The 16,642-nt window shown below is 43.4% G+C and overlaps 1 protein-coding gene across 3 annotated transcripts in view; it reads right to left on the minus strand.

The window, feature by feature from the left end:
* The window catches only part of SPATA13 (spermatogenesis associated 13), a 157,732-nt gene that overhangs the window by 69,363 nt on the left and 71,727 nt on the right, over nucleotides 1-16,642 (minus strand). The gene's annotated exons all lie outside the window — the stretch shown is intronic.

Raw genomic sequence — 16,642 nt, forward strand, 5'->3', positions numbered from 1 at the left:
TATTGGCCAAATACTTAAATGATGGTCAGACTTGCTCCTTGTTCCATTAAGAGGGGATTCCTGGTTTTTACCAATCTCAGTGGCTGTAATACATGAATCATGAATAAATAATTCATTCCTTAAAAGTGTGCTGTTCTCGATAATTTTTTTCTAACTTCTCCACATGCTACTCATGTTTTATGCTGTAAAATTGTTCAGGTTTTAAGTACCATATTTAACTCACTAAACTTTTTTACAAGCTGAAAAGTCAGAGCCCTACTGAGAAATGCCACCAGTTCCCCAAAATCCATTGTTCCTCTCTTAGCACCCAGAGGACCAGGAAATATCATGTTCCATGTTAACCTTTTCTCTAGTGTATACACAAGACTGTAAAAGCAAGGTATTTATACAGCTTCGCTGTTTTCTTCCTGGATAGTTAAGCTGTTCCATCAGTAGCATAAAATGTTTTAGCAACATGGCAACAAACCACCCAGCATGCCAAGGAGCCACAGAGCCCTTGGTTCATTGCTGAGAGGTTACTTTTAATTACAAGGTCCTGATTAACACACTGGAACAAGGCAATAGCTTACTTCAGTTTCAAATCATTGTACTTGAAAATACTGACCCTTGTCATAAGCAAGGACAAGTGACAAAAACAAGAAGAAAACTCTTTTATCTCTGAGTCACTTTGAAGTCCTGTGACAGGACTTTTCAGAAACCCAGTAATCTGTAAAAGCCAAACATTTCAAACATCAATTTTGTGGTATCATAAACAGCCAAACTCTTCCCATTAGTCATCCAATTCCTCAATTGATGGTATCAGACAGGAACTTAATTTTAAACAAGGTTTCTCTGCAAGATTTGTTTTTAAAACTTTTACATTTATTTTATTTTTCTAGTTGGTGCAACCTAACTTATCATCATTATTATAATTATTGTTGTTATTATCACTATTATCATTAAGGTTTGAATCTGGTTTATTTTATTTGTTAACTGGCTGAACCTTTTTACTCACATGGTTTGCCCAGAGACAGCATTACCTACTTCCTAGAAAAATCTTCTGGTTGTAATTCAGTCTCTGCAGCAGTATTAATGCAAGGACATATCCTGGCTTCATTGGAAGCTCTTAGCTTCAGTTCTTGCATATGCAAGTAGAACATGAAATTACCATAATTGAAAATACAAGCTGGATAAGGACCAGTTGAAAATACAAGAGAATAATGAAATGCTAAACATGGTAAAAATGAATCCAGGACTTTCTGTAAAGAAGTTTCCATCATTAGAAGGAGGGGAATATCTGACACAGTAGTACTTGGGTTTAGGCTCAGCAGCTGCTGCAGTGTATCTGTCCTGCCTCAAGTGGGTAGGTGGGTGAGCTGTTGAACATCTGAACTTTGAATAATAGAACAGACTTACTTTCTACAGCCCCATGTGCATAAAAGCATTATTTGTTCATCTTAGGAAAAGAACATACGAAAGAAAAGAAATTCAGACTATGTAAACAGTGTTGGGAAGTTTCATCTAGAGACATAGAATATAAGTAAAATAGAAGCCATTGAGATGACTGATGTATGAAAAATGCTACCCAGTTTAATCAGAAAAACAAATTAAGAAAGCTGGCCAAGATAAAGAATGAATTACTTAACTTACTAAATCTAACAGGATGCAGCTGATGCAAATGAACATCACTTTTAGCTAAGGTTTAATGGTCTAGGTCAGTAGGGTGATTTGGGTGAACCAAAGATATGAGCTGGCTTTATATGAGACAGCTATGTCTTGCACACCAAATTAACTCCTACATGATGCTACCAGTGCACACAGCAGTGGGAAAGATGGTCTTCACAAAGCAATGCTGGTTGCCTGGAGCATATGTAAGGTCAGGTCTGTGTAGAAGCAAAGCCAGGTTACAGTGTAGTTAAACTGCTCTTGAATTTGTTTAACATGAGTAATCAAATTCAATTTGTTTTCAGGGAGCATAAAGCATTAGCATAACACAAAGAAATTTGAAAAAGTACAGAAATGCCAAATAGAACATTCTGACTTTCTAGGAAAAATCTAGGATGTGATCAGAGTCTTGCCTTGAAGGTGGCAGCAGTGGTCCCACAGACTCCATTACAACTGCAGGTCAGACACGTTCCTACTGGATCTCAGATATGGAGGAAAGATGTAAGATAGAGACAGAGATCTCTGACCCAAGACATGCTGTCCTATGGTTAATCTCTCTCACCTCCTACTGCTCAGAGCCAATAGGCAGCTTGGAGAAAGCCATACGTATTAGCATGGACTCAATTTGCTCCTGGTTGGACCCAGGATAAATGAGGCACTGCCATTGGGGGTACCAGCCTTTCCCTGCACCCATGTGTAATGAGCACCCTTCATCTCTTCAACTGAACCCAAGACTCAGTTACTTCAGCAAACTGTACTAGAAAAGCTATGCAGATCTGTTGGAAAGCATAAAATAGGCAGGTAACACTAAAAAGGTTTGGAAAAATATATGAAGCAAATGTATTTGTCATGAAATTTCATGCATTTATCATTTTCTATAAAGACCATTAGAACATAGATTTGCAAGAGACTGCGCCTAAAGACCAGCCTCTTGTAAGATCAATGCCATAATATACCAAATATCTGTCAAACATGTGAGTCAACTGTTGCATTCTCACTGTTTAATTAAAGTTCTACTTCTCAAATGCAAATTTCTGCACATACTCATGACAGTGGTATAGTCTTCAGTTTTCTGGTGACTTTTTTTAATGCTATGCAAGAAGTCGTTCTCTGTTTAATGATACTTTGACATGATGCCACCACGCTTAGATTAAAAATACCCTCACAAAACATATTCAAAATGTATTCCAATTCAAAATCAAAGGTTGCTATGGAACCTGTGGTAAGATCAATACCTAGAGACTTCACTGGTTCAAAGATTAAGTGTCCTGAATGGAGTTCTTAGACAAAGCTGAAATTTATTACACCTTTTGGTGTTTTTCATTGGCAAGACATAAAACATACTTCTTTCCTTCCAGTTTCCCACCAAGGAGAGAAAGAAGGGAAACAGACAGAGGAATTTCAAATTATGTAGCTTCTCAGACATATAATTCTTTTTAATGATATAGGTGTCTTCCTTGTTAATTTGGCACCATGTGCCAGCCGTTAAGTACATACAGATTTAGGAGACTTTGTTGAGCAGACTGTCTGTTGAAATTTGCATTCCAGTATCGCTCCAAGCTGGCTTAAAATTGTGTGACAAGTAACTCTTCTTATCATAATGCATATTAATATCTGTTATTATAGCTTCATGTAATGACAATTTGGGGAGCAAAAGTAAGCCATGTTTTGTGTTCCTATTGAACCACTGTTGTATTTGACTATTGTGAATTAGGGGTTCAGTCCTATAAACCATTTTCCTTTTCATTATAATAATTCAATTAGTATGAATGGAACAACTCCTGCAGGACCACGTACCTACATGCAGTGTTAATGCTTTGAGAACAGCAAAACCTAATTCTCAAAAGACCAAGTAATACAAAGCACTGTCTCTCTCCTAGAACACAGTTTTAATGAGAATGAGACATTTCACATGCATTAGCAAGGATGATTAATGAGTATTTCAAATACCGCCCGATACTACAAGACTGAAGAACAGAAAATGCAATGCTTATATTTTAAAAGGGAGGGAGGGTTGCCTGGGCAATAAATCAAGTCTTAAGTCTAACTCTGAACTCCGTAAGATTTTATGGTTAAACCTGAAGGCAAGATTGGTTGAGAGAAAGCTGAGGAGCTTTGCCCCAGGTGAGAGGAATCATCTGTTGTAAGAAGTACAGGAGCAGTAGCTGTGCACTTTGAAAAGACGAAGATTGTGCAAATTCAAGGATCAACCTGGGATCCAGGAGGAAGGAAAAGTGATGTGATGGTGTTTATGGATGTAGCAGGAAGACCAGACAGCACTGAGGCCTGGGGCGATCACTTGCTGTACATGTAATCATGCAGCCCTTTCTCTCTGCAGTTGGGCTGCTGTTCCCTGAGTGACAGTGACTTTTCCTTGCCTTGTGCTTGACGAGCTTTGCTCCATAGGGAGCTGTAGGCCAGGAGTCAGTAACAGAAAACACAGTTACTGTAGCATAACCTTTTTCTATACAGAAAAAAGCATCATAGAGTTTACATATTCTGAGGCACGGACACTTTACCTGCCTGCTTCTTCCTGATACTGACCATTCCAAAATTGGGGGAACTCAGCATTTCTCACAGGTTTTTTTCTCTGTGGACTTTCTTCTCTAGGTAGTACCTAGTCATCCACTACCACCAGATATCTCTTCTCCAGAGAAAGACCTTTAATCATCCTCTGCACTGTAGCTTCTCAATGTGGCATTTTCATCTGAAGTGAGATCCCCAAACCTAAGAGATTTCCCCTTTTTTTTTTTTTTTTTGGGGGGGGGTGGCATAGGAGGGGTAGAGGAGGGTAGAGGGAGGGAGCCAAAAGTTTGTTTCAGTTTGTTTCTTTTTTTCCCTCATGGTTTCTTTTTCATATAGTCAGTATGGCTCAGCTGATGGCCCAAAGAATCAATTTGGCCTGTCTTTTTCCCCCAAGTTCATGAGCAAAGGTTGCAAATGCAACCAAAAGCCAAAAAAGCTTCTGCTATTCCAGCCTCCACCTTGCCCAGCACAGAGCTACTCAACTGGGCCCTCGTAAAGCCCTGAGATCTATGGTCACACTGCTCCTCACACAAATAGGATTTAAAACATAGGAGCTACTAAGGCTCTGCCTTTGGGAAATTCATATAAGGACGATTTACAACCAATAGCCCATTTATCCCTCAGATTTCCATTACCTACCTAGTACACCTACCTGGTGTCCACAATTAAAACCATATATGTGTTTGCACTTGTGTGTATATAATTATCCATCACAGCATTCTTAAGTTATTACAGCGTAAGACATGCATGACATGAGTCAGGTTCACTCCTTGACTTCACATTTGTCTCAGTATTTTGCAATTCAGCAGTATTCCAGGGGAGAACTCTCTTTCCATTTTCTTCAGGAAAAAAAATCGATATTGTTTTAATAAATAGTGCCACCTACTACAGGGTGATAAACCTGTCACATCTAGAGGTAGAAGAGCTGAACTGGAAGATTCAAACTCACATGATTTTTCTTGTTTTACTTTACTAATTGGTCAGTTGTGCTTTCATCGAAATCAGACCAAGAAGACACAAAATGACATTTCAGTTGTTCAGATTATGCAGTTTGGGCTACTAGTTTTACATGGTCAAGGTTTACATTATCTTGGTTAAGCTTTGAATATATTGCCTTAAAAACTGGAGGTCTCTCTATGGGCAGACTATCTGTCTGCAGCCCCAGCAGTGCAAAGTACACACTAATTTTCTTGAAGATGGGGTTGCTTTTGCAAGCTGCAGAAGAGGGTCTTGAGCCTGCCTCTGCTAAATGGATTCATTCTGCAACTGCCATTCAAAAGCTGTCCACGCTCCACAGAGCATATGAAGATAACTGCTGCTGCTCTATCCTGCCGCTGGAGCTCACCCACAGCTGTAATTCTCATCCAGTTGGGAAGCATCAAGGAATGGCAAATCATAGAATCGTTGGATGGTTAAGGTTGGAAAGGGACCTTAAAGTATCATCAGGTTCCAACCTCCCTGCCATGAGCAGGGACACCTACCACTAACCAGGCTGCACAAAACTCATGTTCTTAGGTGAAGGAAGTCAGTGGTCATAATTTCTGAAGACACAGTGTGTCAGTTGGATGCACTTCTCAGGGAAGATCATTAAGATTTCCTTGTAGACTTTGTAAATTCTTTCAAAAATCTTTTGCCTTTCTGTACAATTAGAAAGCAAATAAAAAATTAACAATGAGCAATCAAACAAACTTAAGTCATGAGTGACTAATTGGTACTTGTTATTGTTCCTCCAATTTGCAGTGTCATTCCTGACAGTAGCACTGAGAGTCGTCTTTTCTCAGAGGGGCAACAAGTCTTCTTGGAGAATCTCATATTTTATTACATTATTTTGTTTCTCCTCTCATTGCCTTATTAGCTATACTTGCTCAAATAGTATGTTTTTCCATCCAGAAAGGTAATCTGGAAAAGGAGAAATGGGAGGAATTAGGATTTCTAGGTGCCTACCAGGGGCTGCAATGAGCCAGCGAGACCCTCAGAAATGCTGCTGCCGTGCATGTGCACAGCTTGCACAGAGGGTGTGATGCACTATGGACACACAGCAAGCCCCAAGTTTAGGGAGCACCATCTTGTGCATGAGACAAAATCCCTGTCCATGGGCAGAATCATATGGCTCTCCTACACCTTCCCCAGATCCCTGCATCTCCAACCAGGAAATTATATCAGTACCTGGTGTCTGCACCACACAGTACAACCGTGGTTTTATGACTTATCTTTCCTGTTAGGTCTGGATGCCTCCATCACTGCTCTTTTTACAAGCTGGCTCTAAGAAGACTATTGTCAAATTCTGATCATGGCTACACATGAACTACTCTCACTGGTAATCTATGAGTTATCTCAATTTAATACCAGATACCTTACCCTCAGGTTTGTCTGCCTGATCTGAGTTCATAGGCACATGGCTGTCAAAAAATGCCAAGAAGAAATGTCAAAGGGGAAAAAGGGAACACTCCTTACGTTAAGCTTTGTACAGGCAGGAGAACCAGCGGCCATTTCTACAGCTGTTTGTGTGGAGGAAATGCACTCAAGGCTCTGCATGAATCCTGCATACCCTGCCCTGCAGCAACGATAAAACCCCAGGCATCTCTTTTCCCTTCTACAGAACATCGCTGTCGAGCCTGTGGCTCCAGGGAAGCTTGTGATGGTGCTCAAAGGGAAGGCTCAGGGAAAACACTGGTCCCCCAAGGGGTGGCACAGGCTGGTGAGCATGAGCACACAGGAAAGCAGCAGCAGCGTATGGGTAGGAGAGCAGGAGTGGACCGGACTGGGGCAGATGTGAGAGCGATTTGGAAGAACCACCACACCAGAAGAGGGTGGGGAGAGCAAGGGGGTGGGAGGTGAGAACTGCAAAGAGGACAGAAGAGCGTCCGGGTGGGGACAGAGAGGTGAGAGGGAGCCAGCAAGGAGCTATGCCTTCCCGAGGGATTCCTCTCTCGGCGCCAGGAAGGGAAAACTTGGGAAAATACACAGATTAAACAAAAGAGTAAAGAGCAACAGTAACGTGGAAAAGCCAGGCAAAAAGAGGAAAATTTCACTGGACCAGCTATCATACAGTTTTTTACAGGGTTTCGTTTATTTTTTTAGAATGAATAAAACCAAAGCTGCCCCAGACTTCAGGCTCAGGGGGTGAGCCAGCAAACATGCAGCTCACCTGAGGTCTCTCTGGCCTCGACAGCACTGTGTGGTTTTTATTTTCATATAGAAAAAACATTAATGAATAATTTCTCCAATGCATTAAGTGTAAGCAAGCTTTCCTTTTGTGTAGGTATTTCTTCCTATCCCTGTGATTTCCTCTCCTAAACCAAATATTTTTATGTGTGGAACCACCAAAATAAAACAAGCCAGAGGCTTCCCATTAATTACTGTGTTTCCCAGGACTTCTTGTGCAGTGTTTGGAGCCAGGGTCCCCTGCCACACGTTTTATATTGTGGAGTCTTTCCGTTTTATGACTCTTGGAGCAACTGGTCATGTTTATTGATCTTTCCACGCAGCTGTTCTTTTCCTACAGGAGCACTGAGATGGATTTTCTGTGGCCTCATACATGAGGCCCCATGTGGGTCTCTGTTTAAGTGAGTTTGCTGATGCCAAGTAACAGAAGTGGAGGAGGCAGCAGCTTTCTAAGACTCACGAGTTTGTGGGTGTAAAGGAAGAAGAAAGTGCTACACACTGGCTTCACTTCACTGTAAAAAATGTGCTTGTGCGATGAATTCCAAAATCCTGCGAGCAAACTAGCCCAAATAAGACTAGCTATGATATACGAGGATGGAGTGGGGGAACTGTGAGAGACCTGTGCTGGCAAAGGAGGGATGAGACAAGAGAAAGGCGGTGCAGCATCCGCACGAAACGGCTCCCAGCACATCTCCTCATGTTTCAGACGGCACAGAATTCCCCTCAGCAACTTCTACTGTTCCTCATCCACCCTAACTAATTTTACCTGATCAGACTTGAACAGAAATGACCTCACAAAGATACAAGACCTGCCTCATGCAATAGCAGAAAACAAGCGCTCATGGACCCCAACATAACCCCAAACTGGGGTCAGCATCACTCCACCGTGGGTTGTTTCACAGAGACTCCGGACCGGAACACCCCTGTGGCTGCGGGCGAGGTTCAGGTTGGGAGGGTGAGCCTGCCCGCCCCGACAGCCACCCCGTGTCCGGGCGTCTGTCCAGCAGCGACCCCCGGGACGCCAGCAGCGACCCCCGGGACGCCCGGAGCACTGCGGGTGCAGCGGCACCGCGGTGCTGGCAGGGCTCGTCACTTCGGGGCGGAAGGGGAGAAGAGCAGGAAAGGAAATCTTGGGAGAAAATATCTGTCTTACCGCTCTGCGGATTCCTCAGAAAGCGCAGCAGACGCTCGCATGTACGAATCTTTCCCCCACCCCACCCCCCCCCAGATAAGGATCTCAGCAGCACAAAGGGAAGCAGGGGATGCTCTCCTTCTCCTCCGAAACGCCCCGAGCCCCCTGTGAGCAGCCCAGGTTACCCTCCGTGGGGACCCGCAGACCCCCACGGCTCCTCCGAGCTCTCGGGGTCTCGGCAGGAGCCGCTGCTCCCGGAGCCGCGTCTGTGCCTCCCCTGCTCCCGGGGGGAGGAACAGCTGGAAGAGCGTCAGCACAACACGCTCCATAAATTTCCCCTCAGCTTTTTGCAGACGTAAGTCCTTGAGAAAAATGCCCAAATCCCTTCGTTTGTTGACATAGCAACCACATTTAAGTTTTTTGCCCCCCCTCAGAAGCCATCTGCATAAACCAATTCATTACCAGAAAGATTTATCCAGCCTGCAGCGGGGCTGGTCTGCATGGTTTTCTAAGGAAGAAACAGAGTGAATGTTTATGCACTAGAGACTTCACACCCAGACCAGGGGGTTCCTTCATTACAGCAGTTAGTATTAAGGACTTCCACAACGTTTGAAGGAAGCGACTTACCAAGTAAAAGGAAAAAATCCATTATTCAGATAAGCAGCCCATTTCTAATGCAAGAGAGAACTTTTAAGAAGGTCCCCCAATGGTTTGTATTTTTCTCTGTTTTATTCACGTATCTTTATCAGGTTCCTCCCTAGATGCTTGAAACATCCTAAAAGTTCCCAATGAAGTTTATCAAGCCACAACATACTGGGAGAAATAGCAGAGGGTCAGAAACAAGTAGAGAATTGTAGAATACTCTGCTACTCCAGTCCTATGGAGATGAGCCCTATGGAGATGAGCAGCCTGTGGCAGTGGAGGGGAAAAAGATAAAAGAGAATTGTGCTGCAGGGATCACATGGGTTTTAATGTGTTTTAATGCATCCCCTCATCCAAACTGCTGCCACCGTACACAGATCTGCATTCAGATTTCTAGCCCCTTTACTGGTAATTCAGGCTATGGAAGCAGGCTGGCAGCATGTGGAAAACCACGCTGCCTCAAAGGGCTTTTTTGACCCCAGTTGCAAAACGATGGGGGAGGTGGGGGAGTAAAGTACCAAAACCCGAACCTTGGTACTTGGAGTTGAAAAAAACTTTACAAGCAACATTTCAGTGTTTTAACTCCGTGTTGCCTTATAAAGTTGCCTTTTTTACAAATTTGAGGGCCTAACTGCATATTATTTAGTACAGAAAAACTGACTTTGAGGGGGTTAAATGCATGCTTAAGCTTGGAAATATTAGATCAGCATAAAGAATGAGTGATCTAGCATTTTGGAAGCTATAACATCTTTTTCTTCAACCTTGAGATCCATTACAAGTGACCATAACCTTATTCCCAACACCCAGGCATCATCATCTTCCTCACACTACATAATCTCAAATATTATTATTATTTTTTAAATCAGATAAGTTCTTCATCCACATCTTTTTCCTGGAGTGTAGCTGAGAATCATTACTAGAATTTCATTTAAATGGAAAAATTTTGGGGAAAAGACAAGAGAAAGAAAAGAGAAGGTAAAAATGTGCATTCACAACTGGTTATTTTGGCAGTCTCATCCTCTGGGGAAGTTTCATTAAACTTTTTAGAATCCTAGGGGTTAGAAGGGACCTCGAAAGATCATCTAGTCCAAGATAAAGAATAGATTCTGAAATATAATTCCAGCATCAGTACATGTTTCTGAAACTATGATCAGCTAATATCCTGAGCCAATACCAATTATACAAGTATTATTTTAGTTGTTGTAAATGTTTTAAGAAACCATTAGGTGTGAAGATAGCAAAGCTACTGCACAAAACCATGCTGCTGTGCAATTTACACTTGCTGGCTACATGTGAAAACAAAACATTTTCAGTAGACGTTTGATTAAGTTTTTAAAATATTCTAAAGCAACTTCAAAAGGGTGGAGGACCACAAGCCCCCTGCCCTGGCTCCAGGAATAATTCAGTGAAGTCTATGAACAACTGAAACATATTGTTAGCTATGGTGGTACTGCAGTGGTGTGTGGGAGCTCCACTTCTGGCCAGGTCTTTTTGGACCTGCTGTTGAGCTCAGTTTCACACTGCACCTGATCAGCTTGTAGCTGTGAGTCACAGGCTCAAGGTGAGGGTCCCCCTCACCTTCTTGCATCCCCTCCATAATCTGTGTTTGCCTTGCACTGCACTCATCCTGGGCCCCTGGGGCAGTGGTTTCAGCAAGTGGATCCACTTAAAAAACATATTTTTAAATGGTTTAAAACGGATCCACTTAAAAACCAAAAGCCATAATTTTCCATTTCATCAGCTCGTTAAGCTGACCGAGCTACAGCTGAGCAATTGTTGGATGCAGAGTCAGGCTGTGCAGGCAGATGGGTGGGCAGTGCAGTATGACTGCAGAGCAGCAGCCCCCAGTTACACTAGGTTATATATAAAACTGTATTTCCCTCTAGGCCTTTTTATACCTATACTTTCTCAGTGAAATGGGACAATACTTATCCCACAGATACAGCCACTGAAATGCTATTGCATTGCAGCCACACAGGTACCTGAGGAATATCAGTTGGCTGAGCTCAAAAAGTCTGCTTCAGAAGGTGACTGAGGTACAGTACCTGTGATCTGCACATGGCATACACAATCAGTCATCACAAACTCAAAAACTCAACTTCAGATAACATGCTATCATATAGTAAAAAATGTAAACATCTACAAGAAATAAAACAGATTTATTGCTGTACACTGTGCCTACCAAACAAATATTCTGCTGATAGCAACAGCATAAGTACTAAAGGCTCTCTGCTCTTTGGAAATTGACCCCAGTTTCCATTAAAAAGCTATTAATTGGAAGAACAAATAAACAAACCAACAACAGTGGTACACATCTCAGGGCCTTACCTTCCTGGTAAATATACACAATATAATTTGTGTCAGCTTTGGTTTTCTTAAACTGTTTTTGTCCAAACAGTGAGGATATCCTGCTTGGACTGTTTTCTCAGAAACTGTACCATAATTAGACTGTTTTACCACACACAGATAACTTTAAATTGTAGCAATTGGTCAACAGCATCCACAGGATCTCAAGAGATAACAGAAAGTTGCACAAACACACTGACTAGGACTGCTGTTGAGGATGAACCACTGTACTGATGAGGTGGCAGAAAAGTTCTGCGTCCATTTTTAAAGGTGTTTTAGAAAGTAAAGGGGTGAAGGGACAGGAGAAAGGGGCTCTGGCCCAGAGCTGCAAGCACAAAGCATTAGCAGCTGCTTAGTGCTATGTTTGCTAATGCTCTGGTTCCTGTAGAAACACCTAATCCTTCCTGAATTCTGGCCAGCATTTCTGGTTAAGTGCAGACAGTGAAAGACTGCTCTCGATTACCTGCTTCTTATCTGTATGGTCCATTTTGTGTGACAATGGTTTTTCTGCTAGATTTCAAAAGCTTAATTATTCAGGCCTCGTATTTGGCATCTATTTACATTGCTATGTGGCCAAGGACTTATTTGGTGGGGGCAGCATGCACAGTAGGGTGGGGAAGTTTGTCCACTGCCTTAGCCATAGGGAACAAAACAAAACAGGGAGAACACAGGAAACAATAGACCCTTAATGCAAATAATGATTTTTCTATAGGTGTCCTTGAAATAACCTACAGAATGTAACACTGACTTACATCCCACAATGGAATTCTAAAATATGATTTTAAAAGCATCTGGAGAGAATAGCAAATTGTCAGAAGTGGGGCTGAGAACTCCTCTCCATTTCAAGGCTGACCTCCTCGGCACTCCAACCATAGGCTGCGTTTTACAGAACCATTTTCTTCAGATCCTACTTAATTCAGCAGGATGCAGCCTAAAAGGCCTTCTCTATAAAGGGCCACAAAATACTGAGGCAAACTTAAAAGGCACAACCCAGAGCAAAAGCACACAGCAAAATGAAACAAGGTTTGCAGGCCATTCTTACAAAAGCTAAAGATGAAATTCCTGTTCACTTTGAAGGCACACCCCTTACCCAATTGACCACGCTCATTTTGTGGCTATTTCACTTGATCAAACTTTCTAAACTTTGCTACATGTACCCCTGTTCAGTATGGTGTTCTGGAAAGTACCTTGGCATCACTTTATTGAACTTTATTGAATCTGGGCCCTCAAATACCACAGTGATGGATAAATCAGCTAAAGCCTGGAGAGGCAGGTGCAGTATATTCAAGTTGGAGCACAAGTGCAATGTCCTTGCTCTTAAGGATGAAGCTGTGCCACTCCGACAGCAGCTGCCCTTGAAAGGGCTGTTCTCTGCCCAACTCTATATGCGAAGCTAGTGTTTGTCTGACTCCACCATTAGCTGATTTATCTTACCCAGTGAGCAGAAAAATCTTAATTTTCTTCCTGTTGGATTGTTTTACCCTGTATTAACTCCCTGACCTGCTCACCACAGAGTCAAAACAAGCATCAGTGCCGCTCCAAGGGAAACGGCAGGAGGGCACCCAAGTGGGAACAGGAGAGGGGCTGCCTGGCACTTTGTGGCAGTAGTTCTCTTTTAGCCCAGCTTAAATATATAGCCTGGCTGTACCCTGAGGCCACAGCCAGAGATGTTGTCCAGGCCACAGATGAACAGGGTTAATAGGTTATTTCTTTATCCCTCCCACACTTCCCTGAAGATTACAGTCTCCTTAGATCTGCCGACAGGATGGCATGTTTTGTCCCCCCACTTCTCAGTCTCAGAATGATCTGGAAAAATTCTCCTATGAAAATTATTGAGGCTAATTTAGATCATTTTCACAGAACTGTGCCAAGGAGTGGTGAAATGAGCAATTATATCACTGCACCAGAGGGGGAGGTTTCACAAGGCGCATGCTTTACTTAATGGCTTGTTACCACTGAAACCAGGCAGAGAGTCTCCTCTCTCTCTTCTGGGCAGTTGTCTTCACCTCCACTCAAAGAAGAGCTCTTTCTTGACAGGAACAACTCCCATGAAAGCACTGAGTTGTTTAAAGCTACTGTGCAGCTCCTTTGCCCTTCAGGGCCCTGAGAGCCACCAGCGAGTCCATTCAGATGATGCAACGCTTGTACCTGGACACCTTGTCAGAGGACTCAGGAAGAAGAAACAATAGGAGAAAACAGCAGAAGATTAAATTCTCTCCTTCCATCAGGCCTTTGTACATTTATTTGAATTCCTCCTTTCTGGTTTACCTTGTGCTTCTTGACTGCTTTGCTTGCAAGCCTGCACCAGCTCCCACCCCAGCCCTGGCAGGCTGAGTTCATCTCCCCCCACCCTGGTGACACTCACCAGTGATGAAATACACCTGCACAGAGGAGGAAGGAAACTCGGGGAGTGTCAGGTATCAGTCCAAGTGCCAGCACACCATAGCAGGCTGGTGCAGTCAGCCCTGGCTTTGCTTCAGAAGGATTTGGGAAATGTAATTTCTCTTTGTATTATATTTTGTAGTAAATACTTGTAGGCTGACGTTCTGCCTCCTCCCTTGCTGGCTTTTGCACTGTATAAGTTGCTGTAGCCAGTCAGGCTGCAAAGAAGGCTGAACAATTCTGGGAGTGATTTCAAATTACTTCCTAAATGTCCTGTTTACAGATGGAAATAATATTTTTGATGTTGGTAGTTCACCTTCTAAAAAGAAAAATCCTTTCAAAGGTCTTCCAATACTAGTGTTCAAGTCTCTTCCTCAGTTGGCCCAGCAAGTTGAAAGACCAGTTTTCATGCTACCTTTCCTGACAGCTCTGAATTTGCTTCTCTAGCCATAGTGGCAGGACTTGCAAGCTGGATGGTCTCCCAAGCTCAGCCTTCTCAAGACACAGCATCAGTCAATCAATCAGTCAGTCAGAACCAGAGCATTGTTCTTCAAACACGTGATATATTTGCATGTAGTCCAAAATGTGATACCAACTCCACCATAGCTTCTAGAAAGAATTGTGCCAGAATCTGGTAGGTTTACTCATGCTGGAGAGTCTCTCAAAAACAGTAACATGACTGCTTTTGCTGCTGCTCAGGGGAAAGTTGTGATTTCACATGACCACTGAACCAAGTTAAAATCGGGCTGCCATGGAAAGAAGGTCTTTGCTATCATCCTCTCCAATTCCCCATTTCCATCTGCATGTTCCCCTCTTTTCCTGTTAATTTGTTTTCCTGATTTAATTCTCTGCTGTTCTAGTGAGTTGAATCAGCTCATTCTGTAACCAGGGCAGTGCCACAGCTGGCAACAAGGCAAGCAGCAGCAATACATGGTGAAGAACAGTGGGAGGAAGAATAGGGGAAGAAGCTGGATTTCACTTTTTTGGCAATGCTCAAACTTGAATGCAAAAATGCAACTTAATAGAGGGCAAGAATGCAGGGCAGGGCACATAGGTTCTAAACACCACAGATCCAATGAAGGTAGCAGCAAATCATGCTGTCTGTTCCTCTGCAGGGTGCTATAGGCTGAGACACTCCCAGTGAGCAGCTGTTTTACCATCCTGGTTCATAGAATCATAGAATCATAGAATCCTAGGGGTTGGAAGGGACCTCGAAAGATCATCTAGTCCAACCCCCCTGCCAGAGCAGGGTCACCTAGAGTACATCACACAGGAAGGCGTCCAGGCGGGTTTTGAATGTCTCCAGCGAAGGAGACTCCACAACCTCTCTGGGCAGCCTGTTCCAGTGATCTGTCACTCTTACAGTAAAAAATTTTTTCCTGATATTCATCTTAAACCTCCTATGCTCCAACTTGTATCCATTACTCCTTGTCCTATCACTGGTCATCACCGAAAAAAGCTTAACTCCATCGTCTTGACACTCACCCTTTACATATTTGTAAACATTGATGAGGTCCCCCCTCAGTCTCCTTTTCTCCAAACTAAAGAGACCCAGCTCCCTCAGCCTTTCCTCATAAGGGAGATGTTCCACTCCCTTAATCATCCTTGTGGCTCTGCGCTGGACTCTTTCAAGCACTTCCCTGTCCTTCTTGAACTGAGGGGCCCAGAACTGGACACAATATTCCAGATGTGGCCTCACCGAGGCAGAATAGAGGGGGAGGAGAACCTCTCTTGACCTACTAACCACACCCTTTCTAATACACCCCAGGATGCCGTTGGCCTTCTTAGCCACAAGGGCACACTGCTGACTCATGGCCATCCTCCTGTCTACCATGACCCCCAGGTCCCTTTCACCTACACTGCTCTCCAGCAGGTCAGCCCCCAACCTGTACTGGTGCATGGCGTTTTTCTTCCCCAAATGCAAAACTCTACACTTGCTCTTGTTAAACTTCATCAGGTTTTTCCCCACCCAAGTCTCCAGCCTGTCTAAGTCTCTCTGAATGGCAGCACAGCCTTCTGGTGCAGGTTCAAGCCAACATGGGTGCAAAGAGTCAACCTTTGCTCACTCTCAGATTCTAGGTAGTTTTGGCATGAGGCCACAAGTCCCCAGCGTTCTTCAGTCATGCTGCACTGACTATTCAAGCAACCACAGGAGAAAAGAGTGGTGTGTGGCTGTGGATGCATATCTAATCTGTCCATTTACGTCCCCATTAAATAAGCCCTCTTCTCTGCACAGCAAACCTTGCTCTTTGGCAAAGCCCATGGACAAGCCTGGCTCCCTAGGCCCCTGGGGACATCAGGCAGGAGAGCAAATCCTGGCAGAGACTGCAGCTCTGTTGAGCTCTACAGACCCTGGCTGGTGTCCACTGTCATACTCCCCAGGGCTCTCCATGTGACCTGCCTTATTTGGGATTTCCCATTAGCTGGGCTATCCCATACTGGAGGGCTGATAAGCTCATCTTCTGGGTACCATGGTCCCATCCCACAAGAATGAGAAAAACAACCCCAGAATTGGTCATTTCTCAGCTGCTGTGTGGGAGTGGAGAGAAAGCCTTTGAGCAGCCGGCTCAAAAGACCTAGCGGTATAAATGCTGAGGTCCTGACAAAATTACTTCATATTTTCCTGCCCCAAGGCATATTGAGCAATATGTATATGAAAGCTGAAGTTGAGCATGTTTTTAAGCTCATCAGCCCTATATGTTATCAGTGCCTTCTTAGATTTCCAGCTATGCAAAGGGACTAATAGTTAATTTGGAAGCAACTTGGAAGTATCTTTCTTCTTTTATGCTCACCAGTGTTTTTCCA

The sequence above is a fragment of the Apus apus genome, chromosome 1 (assembly GCF_020740795.1).
Source record: "Apus apus isolate bApuApu2 chromosome 1, bApuApu2.pri.cur, whole genome shotgun sequence".
NCBI classification, from domain to species: domain Eukaryota; kingdom Metazoa; phylum Chordata; class Aves; order Apodiformes; family Apodidae; genus Apus; species Apus apus.